The sequence below is a fragment of the Saccostrea cucullata genome, unplaced genomic scaffold, assembly GCF_032062105.1.
Source record: "Saccostrea cucullata isolate Sc308-1 unplaced genomic scaffold, CSIRO_AGI_Scuc_v1 ctg3300, whole genome shotgun sequence".
In the NCBI taxonomy this organism is placed as follows: domain Eukaryota; kingdom Metazoa; phylum Mollusca; class Bivalvia; order Ostreida; family Ostreidae; genus Saccostrea; species Saccostrea cuccullata.
The window spans coordinates 7,054-33,032 of record NW_026933293.1 but is presented as its reverse complement, the minus strand read 5'-3'; the positions used below and the strand labels follow the sequence as shown (position 1 = coordinate 33,032).

The 25,979-nt window shown below is 34.2% G+C and overlaps 1 long non-coding RNA gene across 1 annotated transcript; it reads right to left on the bottom strand.

Moving 5' to 3' along the window:
- Window positions 1-21,092: 21,092 nt before the first annotated feature.
- On the bottom strand, window positions 21,093-24,862 carry LOC134237937 (uncharacterized). The gene is made up of 3 exons (XR_009985900.1): window positions 24,522-24,862; window positions 23,504-24,032; window positions 21,093-21,632 (listed from the first exon to the last, which is right to left on the bottom strand). It is a non-coding gene; the product is annotated as an uncharacterized LOC134237937 (long non-coding RNA).
- Window positions 24,863-25,979: the final 1,117 nt, after the last annotated feature.

Here is a 25,979-nt window from a genome sequence, read left to right as displayed (position 1 = left end):
ATTGTATTGATTAACTGTAAAAATATCGATTGGTGAAGCTGAGCTCAATATTGCACGGGGCAAAGTTAAACCAGTCATGATCATGAGAAAAACGTGTCATGTTTACATTTCTCGAGTACGGGAAAACCCAACTATGACGTCACACATTCCTGAAATAAGACAAACCCACAGAACTTTTCCGTCAACAACCATGTAAAAATATTTTTTGCGTTCTGAAATTTACAAAATACCCTACCATGTACATACTATGGCCCGTTTTTGTGATTTTATACTACCCGTTTTTACCGTGTATGATCTTACTGAACTAAGAGATCCACTATGACGTCAAAGACGCACTGGACGCGCAGAGTAGGGAAACGGCAGAGTGGATTAATCTATTCCGTAATTTGATAATATTTGCAAGAAATTTTGAATGTTTTCATATATTTTTATACTAGATGGTGAACGCAAACAAACAGTCCAAAAAATTATACAAGTACTGTGGTTTCAATCTCGTTTTGTACATATTTTATCAGAGATTATGACGTAAATCAACTGAGTCACGTGACCATACATCCTTCATCCCCTTAAACCAGCTTTAAACAAGACAGAAGAACTGAATACAGTTTGACGAATTAATTTCATGAAACTTATTCATATAAACCTAAAAATTTCATAGCGTCCTTCGTGAGAGTAATGACCCTTATTAAAATATAATGACCCTTAAAGTTATTAAAATATAAGTTATCTCAATATTTAAATATGTAAATATTTATGTATTGATGAACAGATGTTAAGGTCAGACGACACGTTCCTCAAAAATATAATTTTTCCTAAGAATTTATTGAATTTGTTATTGAAGTCTTTAACAAGTACTTGAACAAGTTTCCATACAAAAAATTAGGGTACCTTACCAGGCAATTGGACAAGATAGCACAGGATGATATATTTCTTATATATCCCATACGAGTAATCATCTGCATGGCCTATATTACATTTTTTATGCACTTATATTTAAAAACATATTGAAGACAATGTAGATTGATTGTATACTGTTTAACGTCAGGCCTATGCTCGGCACTTACGGCCTTTGAGCAGGGAGGGTTTTTTATCGTGCCACACCTGCTGTGACACGGGGCCTCGGTTTATACGGTCTCAGGGTCCTTCGGATGAGACCTTAAAAACCGAGGCCCTGTGTCAGCGGCAGGCGTTGGCACGATAAAGATCCCTCACTGCTCAATGGCCCTGAGTGCCGAGTACAGGTCAAAGTTTGAAGCCCTTCACCGGCATAAGGTGACGTCTCCATATGAGTGAAAAAATCTCGAGAGGGACATTACACAATATACAATATATGTCCGAAGGACCGCCCCATTTAGTCGCCTTTTACGACAAGCAAGGGGGTACTGAGGACCTATTCTAACTCGGATTCCCACGGGGCAAGACAATGTAGAAATCACAAGAGAATGACAAATATACATAATTTTAAAAAAAAAACATAAATATGTAAGGATGCAGGGTCAGGTTAGGCCGCCAGACATGTGTTACTTGCTAACAAAACATTGCATATGGAAGGTTACATATTGGCCCGAAATTGTTTCACCGTGTCAGTTGGCGAGCCTAAAAAGGAGATAGAAAGCCTACATTCTGTTGTATTCGGTATCTCAACCAAGCAAGATTTTTTTCTTAAAAAGAGCATACAAGATGTTCCTTAGCCTCGACTGCATTGTGCTGAAGACTGACAGCCCTTACCTTGCTGATGGACCAAAGGGTATCATCGACATTGCGGAGGAAGTCGCCCGGTTGTATGGAGTTCCATTGCGAGAGGTGTTGCGTACACGCTGCTCCTATTTATGAACATTTTTGAATATTTATGAACATTTTTCTCAGATGGACTGTTCAAGTTAACCATGTTTTAAAATGTACACTACTTATCTATTCGAGCTATAATATCTTAAAAGCTAATTTCTAATTGTGTACCCGAAAATCTTGAAAATAAGACGGATTTAATAATAAGCCGGTTTTGTAAATAAGCTACCTATTTCTTGCATTACAAAATTACTCGAAAATATGCCAGTTTTGAAAATAAGCCGGTCATGACAATGCCTAAATTGAACACAGTATCAGTTTAATTATTTTATTATAAATATTCCATGACATGACATTAAATTATGATTCAATTCAAAATAAAATGTCTACAACTTTTATAGCAACATAAAAATTCAATGAAAGTCCAATATAAAAATTATTGTTCTAGTTAGAATACTATGCTTAGCACTAAAGAACTATATGCAGTATATTGCATATATTTGCCCCCACAAAAGTCAAATTTTGAAAACTTCCTGAAATGTGCTGAATTCAATAAATTGTATGAGAAATATAAAATTCACAGAAAATATTATAGTGTCAAAGCAGTGTATTCACAATTTTTGTTTTTATGACGTCACAGACTAGTCCAATTTTATATCCTTTTTCAGAAAGAGGACAAATTAGCTATACAATTTATAGAGCGAAAGTTTGTTCAGGAACAATATTGACATATTTCATTGATATTATCATTCTACACATTATATCAAAATATTGATCCTGAACACTCATGCGCTCGGTGACTTTTACTCAAAATATCGACGAAATATGTACATTTTTCTGTAAAATTCATAAAAAAACTGAAATTTACGTCATGTTTGTGACGTCATTACGTACATATGGCGTCATTACTTATGAAAATATTCAGTGCTTTGTAGTCGGCGTATACTCCCCTGTTTAAGAACTTAATTAAATATATCTCCATCAAGGTTTGATTTGGGGGCCAAATATTGTTTATTACCGAATAAAGTTCTTTATAAAAAGTCAAAGTCCAAATATATTGATGATAGCTAGAATATTATGCGTAGAACTTAAATACAGGCTGTAGTAGAGCTGTCATAGTCGCACTCTTAATTTGAGCTCAGCCAGCGGAATATCCTCATCTGAATCACTATCACTGTCCAAAAAAGAAAAGCCAACTTCATTGTCCTCAGTCCCCTCTTTTTCTTATTTAAACGTATACATGTAGTTTCCTATGCCCTGGAAGTGAATGAGATGATCCTCGCTGCCATCTATTTTGTTCGATATACCACAGCCTTTTAAGCACTTTACCCCCGCGTCAGTTTGCTCCTTGCAGGTGTCTGACCAAGCTTCCCCTACTCATTTAGTCATAAGGATTCGCCTGCAATTTAAATAAATTATATTCAAATCATAAACTAAATGTTGCGTTTTTCAATTGTTACGATACCGGTTGAAAGAGGCACCATAGTTTACCATAACTATACACTTAGCATGCTTATTTTGGTCACTTAATACCCAAAGGCAGATCAGACTAACAGAGAGAAAATGCATTTCCACTTTATAACCACCAGTTGTGCACACCAACCCAGAGGAACCACTGACCCTGGGGCCACATATTTCAAAATTTTGGAAATTTTATAAATTCATCTCATCAGAAATGGGTGATTAATATTAAAGAGCAGATTTTAAAAGTATTACCTTATTTTCAGACTATGTAACACCCCCCTTTCCCGTCTGCAGTACCTCTAAAGCAGGCGCCCTGAAATTAACCATTTTTGAAGAGGCACCTCTCTTCATCTTAAATATATACTTAGATCATTTGCATTATACCATGGAGCAAAGGAAAACATTTCTCGACGGGTGTGACTGGTCAGCAGGGAATGCTCACTCCTCCATGGCACCTGATACAACCTCTGATGTTTCGGAAGTCCGAGTTTGCTCAGCTCCAATTTAGTATTGTTTTATGGAATTTGATATTGAATACTGTTCGCTCTGTCCATATCCTTCTTGAATTCACGCGTTTTCACAATATATTCATTGTAGAACCCCACCCTTACACCAGAACCCCTCACCCATTGGCTATAAAATTTACAATTTTAGAGGAGGCATTCTCAGTCATTATAACTAAGTACTTTGTTTGTTTAATACCCAGGAACAGAGAAAAAGATTTTCAAAGAATTAATGCATTTTCATTGTCTAACCAATAGAGCCCCGCCCTAACACCAGAACACCTGACCCAGGGGCCATGAAATTAACAAATTGGGAAGAACATCCTTCCTTATCATAACTATGTACTATCATTCCATTAACAGCTTGTCTCTTCGCTTGATCGACCATGTTAAAAATTTCACAAATTGATTACCATATCATTCATCGATTGGAAGTTTGATTTGAATGAAATCAACACTACTTTGCATATAAACAAGAGGCCCAAGGGCCTTGAATCGCTCTTCTGATAAATTGCACAACCTATCACTTGTATTTGAAGCCTCTAACCCTAAGTATCCTAAGACCCAGGTTGCATCACCTGACAAAGTTTGATGATTCTTAGCCAATTAGGACTACTTTTTGGTCCACATTCTTGGAAAACACAAAATGCATCAACTGACAAAGTTTTATTATTCTAAGCCAATAAATACCTAAGATACTTAAATATAGCCATAAAATGTCGAAAGTAGGTCATCCTGACCTACATTTTAGTCGACATTTTTCATAGTCCAAAGATGCATCTGCTGACTAAGTTTGATAATTCTAAGCCAATAAATACCTGAGATATTCAAAAGTAGGTCACTGTGACCTACTCTTTGGTCAACATTCTACGAAAACCCAAGATGCATCAACTGATAAAGTATGTTGATTCTAAATCGATAAGTACTAGAGATACCTGAATATAGCCATAAAATGTCAAAAGTAGGTCACCATGACCTACTTTTTGGTCGTCACTCTCCGAAAACCCAAGATGCATCAACTGACAAAGTTTGATGATTCTAAGCCACTAAGTACTGGAGAATACTTAAATATAGCCATAAAATGTCGAAAGAAGGTCATCGTGACCTACATTTTGGTTGACATTTTTTAGAGTCCCAAGATGCATCTGCTGACCAAGTTTGATAATTCTAAGCAAATAAATACCTGAGATATTCAAAAGTAGGTCACCATGACCTACTTTTTGGACGAAATTCTCCGAAAACCCAAGATGCATCAACTGACAAAGTATGATGACTCTAAGCCAATAAGTACCAGAGATACTTAAATATAGCCATAAAATGTCGAAAGTAGGTCACTGTGACCTAATTTTTGGTCGTCACTCTCCGAAAACCCAAGATGCATCAACTGACAAAGTTTGATGATTCTAAGCCAATAAGTACCAGAGATACTGAAATATAGCCATAAAATGTCAAAAGTAGGTCACTGTGACCTAATTTTTGGTCATCACTCTCTGAAAACCCAAGATGCATCAACTCACAAAGTCTGATGATTCTAAGCCAATAAATACCTAAGATACTTAAATATAGCCATAAAATGTCAAAAGTAGGTCACCGTGACCTACATTTTGGTCGACATTTTTCAGAGTCCCAAGATGCATCGCCTGACCAAGTTTGATGATCGTAGGTTTGAAGGTAATCAAAATATGCCTTTTAAACAATTTAAAAACAAATGCCTGTAAAATTCTAAAAGTAGGTCACAGTGACCTACTTTTTCTTAAATATGTTTTTAGGTCCCAAGATGTAGCAACTTACAAGATTTGATGATTCTAACCCTTTCAGTGCCTGAAATAATGAGATTAAATGTTTTAAAAAGGATAAGTCATAAAGTTCAAAAAGTAGGTCATGGTGACCTACTTTTAAGTTGACATTGTTCAAGGACCCAAGATGCATCAAATGACTAAGTTTGATGATCATAGGCCTTAAAGTGTCCAAAATATGCCTTCAAATCAATTTGAAAACAAATATCCGCAAAATTAAAAAAGTAGGTCACCGTGACCTACTTTTGAGTTAACATGATGTGAAGTCCTAAGATGCATCAACTTACAAGATTTAATGATCCTAGTCCTTATAATAAGCAAAATATAAACATTTTTATTAATTGTAAATTTAGGTCAACTTAAAAGTGACCTTGAGACCACGTTCTTTGCCCCAGGGTCATGCCTTGAACAAATTTTAATCTTCAACATATCCTGATCCTTGTATGTAAGTTTGGTGAAAATCTGCCTGGTGGTTCTGGAGAAGAAGATTTTTTAGCAACCAGTACTTTTGGTTTTGTTTTCCTGATTATCTCCCCTTGTTTTAGGGTCCCAATCCTTTTTTTAGTATAAATGGTAGCCCTTGGGCCAAGGATACCCTGTGGCAAATTTGGTATTGATTGGCCAAGGGGTTCTTGAGTTATGGCCCATATTCTAAAAAGTTAACGCACACCGCACACAGCACGACGCACACCGCACAAATGGCCATAGCATTAGCTCTTTGAGCCTTTGGCTCAGAAGAGCTACTAAAAAACAGAATCCAACAATACCACGAGTACACTGACCAATCGTATTGAATGATTCTTTTTGTAGTCACCGACAACACGTGGTCAGTCAAAAACCGTTTACTGTCCAGCAAAATGCACGTGTCAGATTTCTTGTGATTTGACAGAATGGAGTTAATTATGATGAGAATATTTAAGGCATGAAATAAGTAAAGCTATACTTTGAAACTGTTATAATATATATTATATTGTATATAGCGATTAATTCCATCATTAAAAGGATAAAAACTTGCGTCCATAATGAGATAATTGTTTACTGCATTCTCGTTAACAATTGGTCAGTATTGTAAGTGGTATTGCTTGGTTCTGTATTTCATATGCAAAGTAGTATTGCTTTCATTGAAATCAAACATCCAATCGATGAGTAATATGGTAATCAACATGTGAAACTTTACCACGCTCGGTTAAGCAAAGTGACACGCTGTTATTTGAATGATAGTACATAGTTCATTGGTTAATATCCAAGCGCAGAATAGATTTTTAGGTCACCTGAGTAAACTCAGGTGACCTATTGCTATCTGTTTTTGTCCGTCGTCGTCCCTCGTGCGTTGTGTGTCGTGGGTTAACATTTAAACATTTTCAGCTTCTTCTCTGAAACCACTGAACCGATTTTGGCATATAGCATCTATGGGTGAAAGGGGACAAAAATTGTGAATTTTGTGGTCCCTGCCCCCCTGGGGGATGGGGCAAAAACCATTAAAATTAGTGCAAACTTTAAAAATCTTCTTCTTTACTCCCGGAAATCAAGCAGTCAAACTGTTAGTATGATTGTTATCAGCATTGAGTCCTCTACCAAAATTGTGAATTTTATGGCCCCAGGGTCAGGGGTTCTGGTGTTAGGGCGGGGCTCTATTGATTATATAGTGAAAATGCATTAATTCTTTGAAAATCTTGTAAGCCAATGACAACTCTTTTGTCGATTTCAAAAGTTTATTAAAAAATCCAATTTACAATTTTTCCGTGATCGTATAGTTTTAGAAATATTCGTTCCTGAAATATGATCAGAAAAGACCAATACACTTTTTATATAAATGTCCAAAGGATCCGTCCAAAATATAAAGAGTTTAAGACCGAACTCCAAATAAATAGATAAACAAAAGTCCAAAAGAATGATTCCCAAAATAATAAAATGCCAAAGAGATGTAATAAGTTGAGAGTAAAACCGGGAATAGGAATATAAACGGGAATAAGAACGGGAAAAGAGCGGGAATAAAAACGGGAATGCTCTTTTCTGACCAAAACAGGGTATTTTGTGCTCAGTGGGTATCCATAGTCCCGGATATAAAAATGCATTTCATTGGCTAACCCACCACCGCTAACCACCTACGCTTTGTCCGTAGGTCTGTCCGTTGACCTATGAACCCCAACATGGCACCACCCTTAAATGCAGTTAAATACTCATTACTAATATTTATGGGCTCAGTCCCCATCTCTGCACCACAGAAGTTCTAGCCTTAAGCTCTTTTACCTATTTACCTCAAAGTCCCCCATTCCATTGTTCTTAGTCAAAATTCTTAATAATACCATTGTATTCCCGTTCAAATTTTATTACTTACTATCGATGGGCTTGATTGGTCTATTCGGATCAATTTCATTACAAAATGATCTAACAAATTATAGTGCATTTGAACAACACCAAAATCCAATTTGTTTTGACAAGATAATAATTGTTTACAAAATAAAGTCCTCTTTCCAATTATAAAGTCACCGAATTTGCGTCACTAATAATATACATTCTGATTTAATAAACTTTTATATCATTGAACTTTCACTGCTAATAACTAAAAATGATTTTGATATTAATATTGTCTAAGTTTAAAATGTTCAAACAATATGTCTGTGCTAAACCCTATAGGTTTACATTCGTCCCCACACACTAAGAAATTTCTGTGGCCACTGGAAATTTCTCCGTCAGATCCGGGACATAATTTTAAACTTAGTCACAGTTTATTTCGTTCACAAGGTAAGAAGTAATCTCGCAAACACTGTTAACTTTTTTTTTTAAACAATTCCACAGTCTTCGAAAATAATTTAGTCACGATTTCTTAATTGTTAATTGCATACAGTAATCAAACAGCATAGGGGTTCGCGGACTTCTTCTTGTTCCCGAAGTAAAATCCAATATATACGGTTACATTGATTATATGGGTCCATTATATGTGTCCAATATATGTTTTCCTAACAACTCTACATGGATGTATGGTTGTACTACCGTTCACTACTCCTCACTAAAATTGTTCTCTTTGAAATCAATGTTCTCATTCCACACTTAGGTATAGATCAAAATTTAGTTATATTCCACACTAATATAAGTAACATAGGTCACCGTGTTACTTTTGAAGTTCATGCAGTGGATACAGTCCTGGTGATTAGTAGATGACGGAGTGCAATTATCACCACTCCAGACGGTAGTATCGTCCTTCAAATTAGAAGCCATCATTGTATCCCGTTCCTTTAAATTTGAGTCCAAAAGTTAAGTCCGAATTAAAATAATTTTTGTTCTCCAACGTCAGAATTTGTTATTGACTTATTAATTGTTGGTGCATCCGTTCAAAAGTACAACAAAAATCAGTTAATATCATTAGTCTCCAACGTTTTCTTCATCTGTTAGCATCTCCAAATGACTGCTATCACCTGTCGTATTCCTCATTTCCACGACTTCTTGTGATATCCACAGTCGGTATACTCAAAACATAAACATGGTACTATCCTTTTCACAATCGCATCCTCGCAGCGAATTTAACTCAGGATTAGTACAAACACTTATGACGGCCCATTAACACTGGGTCAGACGTAATCACCGTCCTTGGTATCAAACCAACGCCACATTTAAAAATAAATGCCTCAAATTTAGTCCACGATAAATTCCAACGTATTGTTTGATTCAGTGTTGCACTTTAGATTTCAAAACTTCAAAACAATTCTGGTCAATTTTCAAATTCAGTGTTTAAAAATGTGACAACAAATCTGACGTGAACTTCATTACCATTTTCTCTTGCCTTTCCATTACAAAAATTTTATTTTACTTTTGTTCAAAAACAACATTGATTAGAAGCGAACTGCTATCACTACATATGTACAATATGATTTAATGCATTCCTTGTGTTCAGAAATTCAATTTCAAGTTAACCTTAGTTTTTACTTTTCCCAATATTATTTACTCTTTTTTTTGGTAACAAGGAATCAACACTACCTGATAAAAGATTTTCTGCATATAAAATTTTAGATATTTCCTTCATTTTCAAAATTGTTGCCAAATAAGTCATAAACATCCTTTAAAACAAACCAAAACAATAACCCAAAAATATTTCCGAAAAATCAATTTTAAAAAAATCAAAACATGGTCAGGCTACAGATACTTCTGGGTCAGAAAGTCACGTCCTACCTTGTCACATTTTCCCTCCGCGTTTGACATTTTAGTTATACTTCGCATCGCTTTGGTAGTACGTAGCGAACTGACTTGGTAATATTTTTCCATTCCTTGTTCCGAACATTAATTCAAAACAGTTCACAAATATATATGAAATTAATTCGCAGTACTTCGCAAATCCTGGTCAACGAGCACCAAATTGACTTGTAGGATGTAAGCCAATGACAACTCTTTTGTCGATTTCAAAAGTTTATTAAATATTCCAATTTACAATTTTTCCGTGATCGTATAGTTTTAGAAATATTCGTTCCTGAAATATGATCAGAAAAGACCAATACACTTTTTATATAAATGTCCAAAGGATCCGTCCAAAATATAAAGAGTTTAAGACCGAACTCCAAATAAATAGATAAACAAAAGTCCAAAAGAATGATTCCCAAAATAATAAAATGCCAAAGAGATGTAATAAGTTGAGAGTAAAACCGGGAATAGGAATATAAACGGGAATAAGAACGGGAAAAGAGCGGGAATAAAAACGGGAATGCTCTTTTCTGACCAAAACAGGGTATTTTGTGCTCAGTGGGTATCCATAGTCCCGGATATAAAAATGCATTTCATTGGCTAACCCACCACCGCTAACCACCTACGCTTTGTCCGTAGGTCTGTCCGTTGACCTATGAACCCCAACATGGCACCACCCTTAAATGCAGTTAAATACTCATTACTAATATTTATGGGCTCAGTCCCCATCTCTGCACCACAGGAGTTCTAGCCTTAAGCTCTTTTACTTATTTACTTCAAAGTCCCCCATTCCATTGTTCTTAGTCAAAACTCTTAATAATACCATTGTATTCCCGTTCAAATTTTATTACTTACTATCGATGGGCTTGATTGGTCTATTCGGATCAATTTCATTACAAAATGATCTAACAAATTATAGTGCATTTGAACAACACCAAAATCCAATTTGTTTTGACAAGATAATAATTGTTTACAAAATAAAGTCCTCTTTCCAATTATAAAGTCACCGAATTTGCGTCACTAATAATATACATTCTGATTTAATAAACTTTTATATCATTGAACTTTCACTGCTAATAACTAAAAATGATTTTGATATTAATATTGTCTAAGTTTAAAATGTTCAAACAATATGTCTGTGCTAAACCCTATAGGTTTACAATCTTCTTCTCTGCTCCTGGGTATTAAATAAACTAATTAAGTTCATAGTTATGATGAGCAATAGTTCCTCTACCAAAATTGTGAATTTTATGGCCCCAGGGTCAGGGTTATGGTGTAAGGGCGGGGCTCTATTGATTATATAGTGAAAATTATTTATTTCTTTGAAAATCTTCTTCTCTGCTCCTGGGTATTAAATAAACTAATTAAGTTCATAGTTATGATTAGCAAGAGTGCCTCTACCAAAATTGTGAATTTTATGGCCCCAGGGTCAGGGGTTGTGGTGTTAGGGCTGGGCTCTATAGATTATATAGAGAAAATGCAATAAATCTTTGAAAATCTTCTTCTCTGTTCCTGAGTATTTAATAAACTAACTAAGTACATAGTTATGATGAACAAAAGTGCCTCTACCAAAATTGTGAAATTCATGGCCCCAGGGTCAGGGGTTAGGGTGGGGCTCTTTTGATTATATAGTGAAAATGATTAAATCTTTGAAAATCTTCATCTCTGCTTCTGAGTATTAAATAATCTAATTTAGGACATAGTTATGATGAGCAAGAATGCTTCTACCAAAATTCTGAATTTTATTGCCCCAGGGTCAGGGGTAATGGTGTTAGGATATGGCTCTATAATGATTATATCAGTATATGGTGAAAATACATTACATCTATGAAAATCTTTTTCTCTACTCCTGGGTAATAAGCAGAATGAACTATTTACATAGTAATGATGGGATGGGCTCTTCTTCTAGAATTGTGAATTTCAAGGCCTCTGGGTCAGGCATACCAAAATGAGGAGGGGGGGGGGCTCTACTTATATACTGAAAATGAATTTTTGAAATCTGCTCCTTGGTATTATTCAAACATTTTTGGTTAGTAAGTGTGCCTTTTCAAAAATTGTGCAATGTGTAGACCTAGGGTCAGGGGTTCATGTGTGGTAGGAGCACTCATGATTATTGCTGAATATTACTGATAAGTTGACATACTTTTTTGTTCCCCTACCCTGCTTATCCATATTAAGTAAACAAACTAAACAATTGCTAATGTATAATTATGATTAGCAATGGTGCCTCTTTCAAAATTGTGAATGCCATATCATCTAGCTTAAAACATGAACCAAATAAAATCATTTGAAATCCTTAGTTGTTGCATGATGCTCAGGTGACCTATAAGGCCCATGGGCCTCTTGTTTAAAGAATTTAAGCATTTTCACTATATCTTCAAAAAGGCCCCGCCCCAACACTAGAACCCCTGACCCTGGGGGCATGAAATTCATAAATTTGGAAGAGCCAATCTCTTTCAACATAACTATGTACTTGGTTAGCTTATTTAATGCCCAGGAGCAGAGAAGATTTTCAAGGAAATAATGCATTTTCACTATACAGTCTATTTAGCTCCACCTTAGCACTAGCACCCCTGACACTGGGGCCAAGAATTTCACAAATTTGATGGAGGAAGCAATGCTGAGTACAATCATGCCAACAGTTTGACTGCTTGATGTCCAGGAGCATCAGGGTTTTTTTTACCCATTGATTCCAGGGGCCGGGGTCGTCAAGATTGGGAAAAATGGCGATATTTGGTTGAAATTGGGAAAAATATCATCATACAAATAAAAAGAAACAACAAGCAAAAATCAACTATTTGATTTCTTTTCTTATCTTTTATTGTATGAAACTGGCTTCAATCAGCTTCACTGTTATTGAATAATTAAGGCTGTTGAAGTTCAGAAGCTTAAAAATGGCAAAGCTGCCGAGTATGATAAAATTGTAAATGAACATATTTATACGTTGTCATCTTTTTTAAACCTTTCTTTAAAAAGTTCGATAAAAATAAAATTTGATAGTAGGTTTGTTCCTGATGAATGATTAATCAGTACTGATTGACCAGTTTATAAGAATAAGACTCAAGAGCGATTCAACCCAGCCTGAAAATTACCGTCCGGGGAGGGCAAACTCTAGCTGCAATAATGTAGCCCTCTCCCTTTTTTTTTTTTTTTTTTTGGGGGGGGGGGAGAGGGCTACAACTCCTTAAGATCTCCATAATGGTGCAGCTGCGGGAGTGATTCGCTCCCGCACGGATTTCGGCTCAAATTAACAGTAAATGGCTATTTTATTAACATTTCTTACCTTGACTCCAAATAAGTAGTCATCCAAGACGTAAACCAATGCAAAAATATACAGAACGATCCATATATCGCTTATTTTTCGTGTATGTCAACATCACAACTCGAATTTATCCGCCATGTTTACTGACCTTGATAGATTGTATTTTGGGACAGCCAATGAGAATTTAGGTTCTATAGGAGCGGATCTTTTTGGAATTCCCTTATTTTAAACATAAATATCGCTGCTTGCATAAAAATAACACTTAAAATGGTTTTATATACCTATGTTTTTGTGATGAAATTCAGCACATACATTTATAAACACCGATAATTGCTTTATTCAGTTGTTCTAAATTTCAAGCGAAAGTCTCATTACGTCACGCGTGAACTGTCATGGCTGCTGAAGTAAACTACCAGGAAACATGCAGAGTTATTTTACAAGTTTTTCGCATTTAACGGGGTCTACTGTTGACAGTGAATAAAAAAATCGTCTTATTAGAAGTAAGTTGAATGTAAAAATAATTTATTTTGCCTGCAGTCGCTCCTATTAAAAAAAAATATTTGCACCATTACGGAGATGCGATGGAATTGTAGCCCTCTCCAGAAAACATCAGATTAAAAAAAATCGGAGAGGGCTACATTATTGCAGCTAGGCAAACTCGAGAGACTGCCATGATACTCATTAATTTATTGAATAACGATCCCGACTTTAATTTTTAAACATTGATCCCGCTTTAAAAACATCCGTAGTATTCCGAATGACTTCTCGGGTGGCTCGTACTTCGCACATATGAAACAAAACACATGTTTCTCATTATTTTATTTTGATAATTTACAACTTAATACTTTTTTTTCATATTGGGAATTTTTAGGTTTAATTTTGGGAAAAACATGCACTTTTCAGCATTGGGAATGGGGCCGAATTTCGGCCCCAGAGAGACCCTAAAAAAATCCCTGAGCATAGAAGAAGATTTTTAAAGATTGCTCTAAATTTAGTGGTTTTGGCCCCACCCCTCAGGCCCCAGGGGGGCAGGGACAATGAAATTCACAATTTTTGTTCCCCTTCTTCCACAGGTGCTCTGTGCCAAAATTGGTTGGGCGGTTTCAGAGGGAAAGCTGAAAATGTTCAAATGTTAACGCACAACGGACAACAACGGATAGCAATAGGTCACATGGGTTTACTCAGGTGCCCTAAAAATCCGCAGTTTACGGTGCAAGAATTTTCGCGCACTATTTGGGAGAATTTCTTCACTTTCCAGCCTCGGTAAATCATTGAACTTTCACCCCTTAATACCAGATACATTCTTAAACCTATTTTTATATCTTAACCACCTCTGCACCCTTTATAGTTGCCTCTGCAGGCGATACACTGGCTTGATTTGAATTGTCTGAGAGATTGCAGAGAATTCAAATTCAAGCGAGTTTATCGCTTGTAGAAACGTTTATAAAGAGTTAGAAGGTATATAAAATATAGAGTTCTATTAAAAATGTCTCTAGAATTATGGAAGGAAAAGTTTTTAATTAATCAAGGTTGGAAAGTGGAGCAATTCTCCCAAACAGTGTGCAAAAATTTTTGCACCGTAAATTGCACATTGTTTGCATACCGGGATCTGTAGCGTTATGGTCAATGAGTAATATATATAACACCAAAACGCTACAGTTCTGCAGCTAGAGTAATTGTATAGTTTTTAGTAATTAACTTCTTTAAGTTTTGTCAATATTGAGTTACTAGAATTCTATTTTTTGATATTTTTGAATTCAAAAGTAACAGGGGAATATTGATAAACATGTCACGGAAACAAAACTTTTCAGTTTTTCACCATCTCAACGAAATCAGAAGTCTCTGTCGAGACTGTAACTCTACTAGTTTATACTTAAAACAAAGGAAGAGAAAAGTAACAGTTGGGACTCTAAACTTAAAAACAGCAATAAATAGGAAAATGATCCTTGCCGCTCATCAAAATAAAAACCGATGAACAGAATTGTGTATCTTAGTAGTCTACTTGTGAGCCAAGTTATATTGAAATCAGACCCCCATTGGACTCCCATCCAGTCCGTTTTTTTATGTGAAAGATTATTCACCTACATGGTAATTTTTTTCTACATCACCTTGAAAAAGTTATTCAGAAATTAAAGTCATACTTTAAAATAAAGATACAATCCAACATAATAAATAATTTAAACAAATCAAAATAAAATGAAAGAAAAAGTGAGCAAACTCACATACCCCACTCTCTCCCAAAACTCCAAATCCAGATAATCCAGGGTAAAAAAAATCAAGGAATCAGAATTTACCGGTAATATGCACATCTACTCATTTAGTCCTTAATATCTGCAAGGTATGACGAAATTCTGTGCAGCGGTTTATGAGGAGTTGTGCTGACAAACTGATCATCGCTATACTTATGATATATATAAGTTGAAAAGTGCCGTAATTCCCAGAAAAATAAAGAAATCTGAATTTACTGGTATTATGCACATCTATATACTGCGTCCTACCTATCTGCAAAAGTTATCGAAATTCTGTGCAACGGTTTAATCTAAGTTGAAAAGTGCCGAAATTCCCAGAAAAATAAAGGAAAGGGAATTTGGTGGTTTTATGCACATCTACATATTTTGTCCTAAATATCTGCAAGGTTTGACAAAATTCTGTAAAGCGGTATAAGAGGAGTTAAAACTGACAAACTGTTCATCCCTATATTCAAGGTATGACCAAAAACCTAAATTAAAAATTGCGGAATTTCCCGAAAAAAATTAAGGAATCTGAATTTCCTGGTAATATGCGCATCTACACATTTTGTCCTAAATACTATGAAATCACGAATTTTCGAGGGGGGGGGGGGTTTATTTTCGAGGTATGAGGAGACCCACGAATTCATGTCCACCACGGAGTGTAAAATGTTACATACATAAGTACTCATTAATTCTTGATCTACGAAATCAAATCCCCAAGAACTAAGAGATTTTACTCAAACTACGAAAATTTGAACCCACGAAAATATGAGATTTTACAGTATCTGCATAGTTTTAAGAAATTCTGTGAAGTTGTGAAAGAGGAGTTGCGCTGACAAAAAAAAAAAAAAAAAACAGGACTGACTGACGAAAGCACGGGTTAAAACATTTTACCTCACGCAACTTGTTACGAGGGGTATAAAAAATATAAGCTGGACTTTGATTAATACGCACTTCTCTGATATGCATCAATAGGATATTTTTCCAATCGACACTTTTTTTAACTTGCTTTACCGTAATCTTAATGTTAACTTTTACATGCACTTATTAAACCTGATAATATCTGTAATGGAAAACAAGATGTGTTTGTGAAACACTATGCGCCCGGCGGCAACAAAGTTCAAAAAATGTAATTTTAGCATATTGGTCACAGTCAAGGTCACAAGGTCATTGACCTTGGTGTCATTTGAAGGAACTTAATCGGTGGAGTATGCATACCAAATATGAAGTCTATATCTCCTATGGTTCAAAAGTTATGGCAAAAAGTGTAAAAAGCTATTTTTAGCATACAGGTCACAATCAAGGTCACAAGATCATTGACCTTGTCGACGTTTGAAAGGACTTTATTAGTGGAGTAAGTATACCAAATATGAAGTCCCTATCTCCTATGGTTCAAAAGTTATGACAAACTGGAAAAAAACTATTTTTAGCATATAGGTCAAAGTCAAGGTCACAAGGTCACTGACCTTGCTGTCATATGAAAGGACTTTAGTAGTGAAGTAAGCATACCAAATATGAAGTCTCTATCTCTTATGGTTCAAAAGTTATGGCGAAGGTTAAAGTTGACAACAGACAGAAAGACAAACAGATAAACAGACAGGACAAAAACAATATACACCCGGGATCTATCGATCCGGGCACATAAAAACAAGCTTCTGCAATGAGTGGTTGCTGAGAAAACTGCGACGAAAATTTATTACGGACAGACAGACGGACGGACAGACATACAGACGGACACACAAGGGTAAAACACCCCCCTCTCCTTCGGAGCGGGGGTATAATAAACTGGTTAGTACTCAGTCAAAAACATATCCATGTATGCCATTGATATTTTTTCAGCAAAATACAAAATTTCAAAGAAACATCAATATCAGTAAAATTGCCCCGACTTCAATATTTTGATAATTGACGTATTTCACAAACAATAAGTGACTTTTTGTAGATCAACAAGTCAATTACAAAATAATAATGTTTGTCAGTCAAAATCCTACGAAACGGAAGAAGAGGAAATTAAAGCAGTGATCTCAAATGAACGGCGAATAAAATCAACTGCCATCAAGCAGATATTCAAACAAATAAAGAGACTGACTTCCCTGCCAAAACTTCAGATGTCAATTCATTTTGTTTGTATGAATGAAGGCCAGCAGAGACAGCTAATGAAATTAGCAGGATCTGGGGATTTTTTAGCCGGGCTTATTGCTCAAAGAGCAATTGCCGGCTTATGTGATCCTGTTCAAGGCAGGATGTTGACCCCATAGTCGCCATTTTAAAGTTACGTGCAAAAATAAAGTTCTTACTCTCAACCGCATTTGAGATAATACAAACGCTAAATAAAGCAACAAAAATAAAACGAAGTTTTATCTATATAAAATAAACATTAGTAGTAATGACTTTGAAAACCTCATAAGTCAAAGAACATAGTTCATTAGCGTAAGGATTTTTGATAATCAGTGTTACCGTAGTTCTCTACACATACGAGCTAGGTAAAGCAGGAGAGGGAAACAGACTGACCTGTTTGTTTATATTCTGCTGCGGTACCAGATTAATTCTGATTCTGACAAAATCGGACCGTGGTATTAGGATTGAAAAACTCACTGTCAGTGTCTTATCATTTATATTGATAGTTTTAAAATAATTTTTTCATCACAATATAAGCGTGATTTATGTATGAAATCCATTCTACTATGTAAATGAGCCCGGCTCTCTGTACTTTGATTTTAATTTGAAAGGGGAGAACCTCTCCTGTCAGGAAAAGAACTAAAGAGTTCGAAGAACGAGGATTAAAAATATCTCTCAAACGCAACGAGACCAAAAGAAGTGCACATGGCCACGACATCTAAAATTCCATGTGGGTCCGGCGTGTCTAAAACAATTGCGGAGGAACCTAGGGAAATACTGTCTACCCCGTCAATTCAAACATTGTCAACTGACGATTCCATGGTTATTGTTAGGTAGAACTTCGTACGTAAACAACAATAGATATATTCTGTAGTAAATGTCATACCCTTTCATTAGTTGCATATATATTTTTATCTAACTCCCAAAGGCCATAGACCTCAGGGTCATGCGATGATTGTTTAAGTTTGCTCCTGACGAACTTCAGTTCCTGTTATCAAAACGTACCTCTAATGTCGTTACTGAGCAAACGTATGGAAACGTTAAATGGCATGGTATTGAATTAAGGAATAATAATACAAAAATTATTATTATTATTCATTCTAGTGATCTTTAAAAGAAATGCTTTAAAGTAAAAATAACAAACTATCGATTTTCTTCCTTACTGTAGATGTCTCAACCCCTAAACGAAGACGAAGCGGGAGCGTAAAGAAGGCAGTCGAAGTAGGATGTAAATATGGTAAAGGCTAACTTAAAGATAAATACACACCCTTAATATATGATAATATATAAAAAAAAACACTTAAGGGCTTTTAGGTAAGACTTTTTTTTTTCTTAGACAAGGGAAAACGACGAAAAAGACGGAGGAAGGTCAGTTGCAGTGGAACATCAACCGACGGAGCTGCGAGTGATGAATCGGTTTTTTGCGAGTTTCATTTATCATACATATCTATAAAGTTGATATCAAGTTGTACTCATATGAATGACGATGACAAGCAATTGATTTCAACATACCATACTGAATCCTGAATTTAGAGTTTAATAGCAAAATATTTCTTTTTATATTAATCCTGGTAGACACATGTATCGTGCAACAGGTTATTAAATTACCTAATAATTTGATTAGGTCTTCCTTTTTAAAGAAAAGTTGCGTGAAGGTGAAGACAATGATGAAATTAAAGATCCTGAATTAGCCGCTACAAAGGTGAATACTAATAAATTTTATCTTGTAAATGAAAAGACCCTCCCCCCAAAAAAAATATCCCTGTATAATTCATAATGGTATTATTCAGTATAATTCATGCATGCTCTCAGAGCAAAAATAATAGGAATAGTATAGTTATATGATTAGGAGAATATGTTAAGCGTTTCTAAAAGGTATGTATTGGTTCATAAAACTGGCGCACCATTTTTGCAGGGAATCAGTGTTAAACTGTGATTTTCAGGGAATCTGCAAAATTAATTTAAGTATATCGATGTACTCTAGTACTATGAAAAAAAAACAGTTGTTATATAACAATTTATTTTAAATACTATGAATAATTTAAATTACTGTGAAATCATCATTGTTCGTGGGGGACCAATGTTCGTGGGTAACCCTGACCCACAAATTTACATCCCAACGAACGTATATACAAACATATGTTTTTATGATTTATTAAAACTGATATCGTAAAATAACCGTTACATGTTCCCTTGTGTCCATTTGATCGCGCACAAAGAAGATAATCTGTATGTGGTTATTGACACAAAACTAAAATTAAAAAAAACAAAACAAAAAAGTATTTAGTATCAAGGACATCGTTAACTATATACAATAAGTAATAAAATGATAAATAAAAATGTCAAATTTAAGTAGTGTTTACATTATAGTCCAACACGCTCAAATGCCCCTTTGATGAGGTCAATTTTCAGTGCGAATTTAGTGTGGGTGGTAATTAGCCAATTAGCATGAATTGGTTTAGAGATTTGAAAACGTGTCCCGTGTACCACTGGTGTTCTTAAGGTAAGGTTTGCGTCTCCCTCCAACTGTTATTTTTTTTAATATGCACACATGCCATATATCAATTTATTCAGGGAGATTAGCTTCATCATTTAATATGATTTTCAAAGATATTGCCCGTCCCATTTTTTTAGTAAAAGACGCCAAATTTAACGTATTTCATATTTCACCTCGAATATTATTTTCATTGAAAAATTGATTTATTTTATTAATTATCAAACTTTTATAATTAAAATGACCTGAATTAGTATAATTCATGCTTCTATTATTTAAACTATTAATTTTCCGTTATCAAAAATGTGAAAAATTGGGTAAAAAAGAAGATTTTTCAATTTTCCTTGATAAAGTGAAACCGTTGCCATGGCAACAAAAATATAAAAATCAACGTTTTACATATCTTACGATTCCATCAAATTCCATGAAGTTATTAATTAGATCATTTTAAATAATTTGAACCAAAAAAATATGTATGTCCCCAATATTATTTCCATGGAAACAGGGGCTATATTATGGGTTCGGAACACAAAAATCAGGCTTTTTCTACTTTTATAAAGACAACATTGATATCACCTTGTCATGGTGAATGTTAAAGACTAAATGTATTTTTGATATTGTTTTTAAGCAAAACTTGGCCAAAAATATTCAAAATAAAACTCCTCCTGTGCTACAAGATGGTCTAAAAATTTATTCCATGGAAGAAATCTAGTATTTATGGCAATCTTTACATCTGAATATTCTGATGAAATTGTCCATGAATTATACTGCAACACCTTTAGAAGTACATGTATATGTTTATAAACATAGTTCAGAACATGTTGCAACTAACCCAATTAAAAGCCTCTGAATTTGACCTCATGCTGATTTAGTTATTCCAACATGCAGTAATTTCTAGACATCTTCGTAGCAAAATATCTTTATTCAGTTATGTCTCGTGACTATCATTATATATGAATGCCATCTTTTGAGTGAAATGTTGTAAGCATTGCATCCACGAAGCTGCTGTTTTTATAATTAAATGATTTCTTTATTTCGAAGAGTAGAATTGCTATCTTGAAAGTAATGTTTGTTTGCCCTCTCTTGACTCTGGGTAAAATTATTGGGTCGGTAGGTGAGAAAATCTTCAACAACATTTCTTTACGGGGAATAAGAGGAATAAAAAGAAAAAATATGGCCCTGCGTTGAAAAAAAAATTTCAGTCTGGTCATTTTAGTCAGTCGGTCTGGAGAGGCAGACAACCAAACATATCTTAAAGACAGCCTATTTCTACACTTCATGGACATTAGCTCAATCATTGGATTAGGTAGTCAGAGAATCTAAATTGAAATATCAGACAGAACAAAATAAAGATGAATTCTAAGTGACTTCAATTCATACTTTAATGAGTTTACAGAGTACTTCTGATTTCAGAGAAAAGGCAAATTCTGCAAAATGACATAACACTGTCATAAATATTTGTCAAGAACAGGGAAAAAGAAACAATGTTACAGTGATAGATATATCTCCTTGATATCCATGAAATAATAATTTAAATATAAAATTTTTTTCTCCTTTTTAAAATCAAAATTCAGAAAAAAATTAAAAGATTATAAATGTAAACAATTTTAAAATAAACTACATGTATTTGTGAAAGATTTTAATTTTAGTTGATTACTAAACTGGTCTTATCATTCCTACTAAATTAACAACCTTTCAATTTCCAAGTGTCATATTTTAAACTGTTAAATGTTCACTGCAGCTTTATTTACAAAACTCTTCAGTTTTCAGAAATACTTATTTGAGCATATTAGGTCCTGGTAAGAACTGTACGCAGATGAGATTAAACTTATTCAAGAGAATCAAGCAGGTTTTAGAAAAGAATTTTTTACTCTAGACCATATTCTGACAGTTTACATTCTTTTATCAAACACACTGATGAAGTGTACGAAAACACTTTTTTGTGCTTTTAATTTATAGATTTCAAGCAAGCATTTGACACTGGAGAAATGGTCTCTGGAGTAAACTTTTAAATTATGGAAATAAAGGCAAATGCTTAACGTATATTACAAATGTGTATCAGGGAATTAAATCACTTATAAAGATGAACGGCACAACAACCGATTTTTTCTTTTGTAATGTCGGAGTCCGGCAGGGAGAAAACTTATCTCCTTTTTTATTCTCCTTGTACATTAATGATTTAGAGAATTATCTTGTTGATAGGAATATAATCGGTTTACAAAGCCTTACAACTTCAATAGAAAATGATTTATGTGTTTATTTGAAACTTCTTATACTCTTATATGCTGATGATACTGTAATTTTAGCAGAAACTCCTGAGGATCTACAAAATGCTTTGAATGAATTTGAAAGTTACTGTTCAGAGTGGAAATTACAAGTAAATATTGAGAAGACCTAAATATTAATTTTTTCAAAAGGTCCTTTGTGCAAAAGGGTATTTTACTATAATAACAAGAGTCTAGAAACTGTAAAAGAATTTAAATATCTTGGAATCATTTTTTCAAGATCTGGCTCCTTTTTAAAAGCAAAGAAACATCTCTGTGACCAAGCCCAAAAAGCAATGTATGGTGTAATCAGGAAAATAAGACAATTTAACCTCCCTATAGAATGTCAATTCGATTTGTTTGATAAAATGGTTTTACCAGTGTTACTTTATGGTTGTGAAATCTGGGGTTTTGAAAATTTAGATATTATTGAACGTGTACACTTAAAATTTTTAAAACATATTCTGTATTTTGAAAAGTAGTACCCCGAATTATATGGTTTATGGTGAAACAGGACGTTTTCCACTATCTATCATTATATATCCAAGAATAGTATCATACTGGTGTAAACTATTGAATTGCACAGAGAAGAAAATTTCATGTATATTATATCAATATTTAATTGCTAATTCACAATCTGAAATTGGTAAAAATCCTTGGATTGACTGTGTTCATCATATTTTTGATTCATGTGGACTATCTCATATTTGGAATGAACAGTTTTATCATAATATTAGTCAAGATTGGGTTACTTCTGTTGTTAAACAAAGATTACAGGACCAATTTATACAAAAATGGCATTCTGATATTAATAGTTCCTCTAAAGGTATTTTGTATAAAGCTTTTAAAACAAAATTTGAGGGCGAAAATTATTTAAGTTTTTTGCCGTTAAAATTCAGAAAAATACTTGTCAAATTCCGTACTACTAATCACCGTCTACCAGTTGAGCTGGGAAGATGGGCATGCACACCATTAAACGAAAGATTATGTACATTTTGTAATGATAAACATGTTGCTGATGAATTCCATTTTATACTTGAATGTTCTGCACTGTCAAATATAAGAAAGAAATATATTAATGAATACTACTTTACAAGACCAAATATTCTTAAATTTTCCCAACTGATGACAAAACAAAAAATGTTTATATTAAAAATATATGACTTAGTCTGTCCTCCATGATTTGTTCCCCTCATTCATTTTATTATTATATGTATCACATGTGATTTTTCCATTTTTTTTTCTTCATTTTTTTCTTTCTTTTTTCCCTTTTCATTTCTTGATTTTGTATATCTTATACTTATATACCTCTGACCTGATTATATATATATGTTGTAAATATTTCTCTTTGTCCTCATGTACCATGTATTAAAATGGTGTTGAGTGAATAAATGAACTTGAACTTGTAAAAACAAAATTTAATGAATAAAAATATTAAATTTAATTGTTCATGTATTAATTTCCTTGCAATTTTACAAAATAACCCTTTTAAGAAACTTGTTACTTGTAAGTGTAGACAAAAGCAACCTTCAATTAATACCTTAATGTATACATTTATTTTACTGAAAACAAATTCAAAGATGGACAAATAGAGCATGCACTGCAATCATCACATACACATATTTTCTAAATATATTGAAAACAGCATGTATATACTACCAGGTAGATAGGATGCTGTTAAACATTAAATTTTTTTCTATAATCTATAGACATATTAAAAATATGCATTGGGTACAACAAAACATCATTTCTTTTCCAAATCTCCATTGACTTTGCCATGTCTGGTTCAACATCTTAGCTTGATCCATCCAACTTTCTTTAATATTCTTGAGCTGATATGGGATGACCTCTACTTTGATTGATGGCACAAATCTTTTAAGGAAACACTGAAGTACATGTACTTTTTTTGTTCTTATCTATTCCAATTAATGACCCAATTGATCTGAAATCATATGTGTTCATTTTAACAATAACATTTAAGGAATTGCATTTTTGGAATTGCATAAGGAATTGGACTGAATTTCATTCACTCAATGAAATGAAATTTCCAATATAATCAATGAAGAATCAATATGAAATTATTGTACAATTTATACATGTAGATTGAATTAGTGAAATGCAAATGCTTGATCAAGAAAATTAATGTTCTTGTCATGCACAATTTGTATTAATTAAAAAATGAGATATTAATTAAAATCAAACCTCATTTAAAAGGTAACTTGAACAATTGAATACCTGTTCCAATAATGTTACAAATATTAGGCCTAAAAAGCAAGGATTTTTTTCATAATTTCTTGAATGAATGCATTTTTATTTTTTGGCAATTTTGATGCCACATCCTGACATCCTTGTACCGTTTATTCATCGTTTTTAAATCTGTAGTCAGAAGATCATTCATAACTTTCAGTAAAATGAATAGTTAAATAATTACCTGATGAAAATACTATCAACAATCAAACTGTCAACATCATCATTGGACATGGTCAAATGCACCGTGACTTTTCTTCCCTGTTCGGACTGCATAAAGCATAATACTTTACAGGATACTCTCAGGTCTTTTCTTTTTTCCTTCCCATTCTCACTTAAAATTTTAGTGTAGTGGTGAAGCGAGAAACACACAACAGCACAATGCGTCGATAACTTTCTTCTGATCGGAATGGCCTACAACTTCAATGCCACATTCCGTATCGAAAATAAACAAGTCCTCCTTTATTGGTTCATCCACATGCATCACGCTAATCTCAAAGGCTTTTAAGATTCCTATGCTTTCATTTGTTATAAGACTTTCTCCTTAAAACGTCCTTTGTTTTTAGTCCTTACAATAAGTGACAACAAACATCAAGTATGACAGAGGAAATTCGTTACCGAGATGCTTAGCATCGCTGGTTTAAAGTCGCCTGTTTCAAACGCTTTGGTGATTCGCAAGAGTTATCTCCCTGTAAACGCAAACCTTACCTTAATTATCATAATTTACTGTGACATCACGTCTGTACTTTGTCGGTGCAAGCCGCCAGTACGTTTTTGTAACTTAAATAACCAACATTGATGGAGTTACCCTTCTTTGTTTTAACTTTGGAGAGAAAAACAAGAGGCCCAAGGGCCTTGAATCGCTCTTCTGATAAATTGTACAACCTATCACTTGTATTTGAAGCCTCTAACCCTAAGTATCCTATTAAAGACCCAAGTTGCATCACCTGACAAAGTTTGATGATTCTTAGCCAATTAGAACTACTTTTTGGTCTACATTCTTGGAAATCACAAAATGCATCAAGTGACAAAGTTTGATTATTCTAAGCCAATAAATACCTTACATACTTAAATATAGCCATAAAATGTCGAAAGTAAGTCATGGTGACCTACATTTTAGTCAACATTTTTCAGAGTCCCAAGATGCAACTGCTGACTAAGTTTGATAATTCTAAGCCAATAAATACCCGAGATATTCAAAAGTAGGTCACTGTGACTTACTCTTTGGTCAACATTCTCAGAAAACCCAAGATGCATCAACTGACAAAGTTTGATGATTCTAAACCAATAAGTACCGTAGAATACTTAAATATAGCCATAAAATGTCGAAAGTAGGTCATCGTGACCTACATTTTGGTTGACATTTTTTAGAGTCCCAAGATGCATCTGCTGACCAAGTTTGATAATTCTAAGCCAATAAATACCTGAGTTATTCAAAAGTAGGTCACCGTGACCTACTTTTTGGTCGACATTCTCCGAAAACCCAAGATGCATCAACCTGACAAAGTTTGATGATTCTAAGCCAATAAGTACCGGATATACTTAAATATAGCCATAAAATGTCGAAAGTAGGTCACTGTGACCTAATTTTTGGTCATCACTATCCGAAAACCCAAGATGCATCAACTCACAAAGTTTGATG